This window comes from Cannabis sativa, chromosome 1 (genome assembly GCF_029168945.1).
Source record: "Cannabis sativa cultivar Pink pepper isolate KNU-18-1 chromosome 1, ASM2916894v1, whole genome shotgun sequence".
Taxonomy (NCBI): Eukaryota; Viridiplantae; Streptophyta; class Magnoliopsida; order Rosales; family Cannabaceae; genus Cannabis; species Cannabis sativa.
Window position 1 is genome coordinate 32378605 of NC_083601.1, and position 4005 is coordinate 32382609.

Consider the following 4005-nt stretch of genomic DNA (forward strand, 5'->3'; position numbering starts at 1 on the left):
TTAAAGTATATTTAAAATTTAGTAGATAAAAATACACGATTTTATGAAATCCTTTTAAGAGAATTTCTTCCACCCTTTCCATAAATAATAATAATAATAATAAGGGGAATTATACACAGTTTTTTTAATTTTTTTTTTTTTTTTAAATTTACGGTTTGGGTTGCTAAAGTGGTTGCTACGCTAGTTGTAATAGGAGTTTCTCTACGATTTTTTGTTGCGATTTAGGTTGCAGCGGTAGTTGTAATAAGGGTTTCTATATAGAATTCCGTAAAAATACATTTTTTTTTTTAAAAGTGTAAAAATGAAAAAGGTCTTAATAATAATAATAATAATAATAATAATAATAATAATAATAATAATAATAATAATAATAATAATAATAATAATAATAATAATAATAAGGCTAATTAGGATTTTCGCCCACAGAACTTTGACATGTACCAAATCATGCCTCTTGAACTTTTAAGGTTGTTAAAAATGCCTCTAAATTATTGAGATTGTTGGATTTAAGGACTTTTTCATTTCCAATTTTAGTAAAAGAGTCTAATATGGATGAAAGTTTAGGAGCATAATTTAGTACATGTTAAAGTTCGAGGGACATGATTTGGTAGATATCAAAGTCTGGGGAGCATGCTTTAGTACATAAACAATCACTGAAATAGTAAAATTGAATGAAATTAGACAAAAATCCTTAAATCCAACAATAATCTCAATAGTTCAAGGGGGCATTTTTAACGACCTTAAAAGTTTAGGGGACATGATTTTGTACATGTTAAAGTTCAGGGGCAAAAATTCTAATTAGCCTAATAATAATAATAATAATAATAATAATAATAATAATAATAATAATAATAATAATAATAATAATAATATCTTCCACGCGTGGGTATTGGCGAAATTCGCTACCGACGCTATTCCGGGTGACGCTAAAGGGTTACAAACAACCGACGCCATAGGGGTCCTATGGCGTCGGTTATTTCATAATAACCGACGCCATAGGGGTCCTATGGCGTCGGTTGTTTCATAATAACCGACGCCATAGGGGTCCTATGGCGTCGGTTATTATGAAATAACCGACGCCATAGGGTCTTCCTATGGTTTTTTTTTCAGCTTCCAATTTTGTATTTTAGCATAATTTATATATATTATTTTATTATTAATATAATTAAATTAAGTATAAATTATATATAATAACCATAAATACAAATTAAATTGAAAAGTTGAATAAATACACATCTACATTACTCTAAGTGTTTGTATATTAGCTATCTTTTTATTAATATTTTATATTATGTGTTTGTAATTTTGTAGTATATTAGTATATTTTTATAATTTTTTTAATATATTAGTATCATTTTTGTAGTGTATTGTATTTTTGTAGATAAAGGGTTAAAATTTACATGAAATTTTTTAAAAACTTTGAACATTATTAATAACTTTTGATCCGGTTGTCCGCTTGAGGCGATTTTTTTTTTTTTGAACTTGGGTATTTTTTGTGTTTTATTTTGCTATTTGACTTAACATAAACTAATAGAATTCTTATTTTAAGTATTAGAATTAATGTTTATAATGTATTTGTTAATTCTAGTGTGTTTTGGTATATTGGTAAAAACTTATCAATCTATCATTTTGGTCACAAGTTCAAATCCCAATATAGACCTTTTTTGTATTTTTTTTATAGCTTACTATATCTATCCTTAGCACTCAACAATATATATCTTATGTATTACATCAATATTATTCTAAAATTACTTTAAGCATTTAAAGATTATCTAAATATATATGAAAAATATTCTTATAAAAGTAGGTTAAAGAAAGCATACCTTATACCAAAAATTATGTACTTGTCTTCTGATAAAGTCACTTCCGATAAAATCCTAACAACCAAGTTTAAGAGAAATTAAAATCAAATATTATCCTAATTTTACTGAAATTTCGGCAGCATAACGACTATAATTGAACGTTTCCGAAAAATTCAAACCTATTAATAACAACAAAACACAATTCAAAACAATATGAAATAATCACAACAACATTTAGCAATATAAAAATTTACCACCCATTCGACTGCAATACATGTATTCACAGAACCTACTTCACTAAGGATGAATATTGAAGATATTCAAACTCATCTAACATGCATATTATTTCACCCATCGATCCGGCGCATTACAATATATTACAGAACCTACTTCACTACGGATGAATATTTAAGATATTCAAACTCTACTAAGCATTCATAATTAATTTATAATAAAATTTAGTGAGTGTATACCTCGAGCTAACTAGAAACCGATCAATACCAAATAAGTCAGATCCTTGCAAATTGACCTCACAACCTACAACAGAAAGAAATACTACAAAATTACAAATTTTTTTATTTAGCTACTTACTAGTTATATAATTTATGAGTATTTAGTTACTAACTAGTTAATTTATTACTAACTAGTTAAAAATACATGAATAGAATGAAAATTAGTAACTTGCTAAGTAGTTGTAATTAACTATCTACTAGCTACTAAAAAAAATAAAAACACATGATTAAAATTGAAAATAGAAAAAAATTGATACAAAATAGAGTTAATTTTTAAACTTTTGTTTCTAAACTAATTTTTTAGAAAACAATTTCTAAACTTTTATTTTAATACTCTCTTATCTCATTCTCATTCACAATATTTAACAAAACTATTTGTTTAAAATACTCAATATATACATATACAATATATAAAATACTCTCCTATTTATCTCATTTCTCATTCACAATACATACACACACAATACATATTCAATACAACACAAAATACATACATATATACTCTCCTATATCACATTTTTCATTCACAATATATATACACACAATACATTTCTCATTCACAATATATACACACAATACATATTTAATAATATAGAAAAACCCTAAAAAAATTTATAAAATAAAAAATAAAGCAATGTACAGTACTAAAATTAGTAGAAATTAGATTTATACCTTAATAGACGTTGAAATACAATGTTTTCTCCACTAAAAACGGTGGCCGGAGGTATAACCACCACCACCACTACCTCTACCTTCGGTTTACCCTAAAAAATGAGGAAAAATGTGATCTTTTCAGGTATATAGTTTTAGGTATGAAAAATAGAAGATTTAGAAACAAAAATGAGCTAAAATGGTGAAAAAATGGTGAAATGGGGGTGGTTTTTCGTGGTGGTTGGCGGAGAGGGTTTGGGGTTCTCTGGTTTGGGGGTTTCTGGGTTGGCTGGTCGAATGAGGAAGATGATGGGCTGGGCTAGGGTTATAAACCCTTTAGGCGTCGGTTTTTTTAGAAATAACCGACGCCATAGGGGGGACACCCTATGGCGTCGGTTATTTCCAAATAACCGACGCCATAGGTGGTGTCAAAATCCCTTCCAAAAAATTCCAACCCTATGACGTCGGTTCTTTAATATTTGCTGAAAAAAAGTGACTCTAAAAGCTTGGTTTGTAGTAGTGACGAGTAATTAATAACATATGAGTTAGATCCTAATTTAAGATCGATATGGTGAGGTTAATTTGACTTTTGACCAACGATAGAAATAAACTAGAAAATAATAGTAGTATTATTAGAAGTAGTAATGAATTTCACGGGCAAGATCAAGAGCATATATATCCCTACCTAATTTTTTTTTTTAAAAAAAAAACTAAAATAACTTCACTAGCTGGAAAAACTCCAAGTTGGAAGTAGCTAGCAAAAGAATGTGTTACACATTAATAAGTTAAGCTAAGAAAATAAATAATTACGATATCCATCGATCAATTTTAAGATCATGAGTTGGCAAAGACCAAAGACCAAAGACGTATGCTAGTTACTTTGCTCTACGTACGTACACTTCTCATGAACCTATTTAAGGCTTCTATACTACACATTACAACAAACCAAAGAAATCCCAAATTGACATTTTCTTCTTTAATAATTATTATTGAAAAAATAATAATGTCAATAAGCAAACGTTTGAGTATCATTTATTTTG

At 27.7% G+C, this 4005-nt stretch overlaps 1 long non-coding RNA gene across 1 annotated transcript; it reads right to left on the reverse strand.

Annotated features, from left to right (window-relative positions):
• Positions 1-1718: 1718 nt before the first annotated feature.
• Positions 1719-3460, reverse strand: LOC133033469 (uncharacterized). Its single transcript, XR_009685615.1, has 3 exons — positions 2987-3460; positions 2276-2339; positions 1719-1877 (listed from the first exon to the last, which is right to left on the reverse strand). It is a non-coding gene; the product is annotated as an uncharacterized LOC133033469 (long non-coding RNA).
• Between the last annotated feature and the right edge of the window lie 545 nt (positions 3461-4005).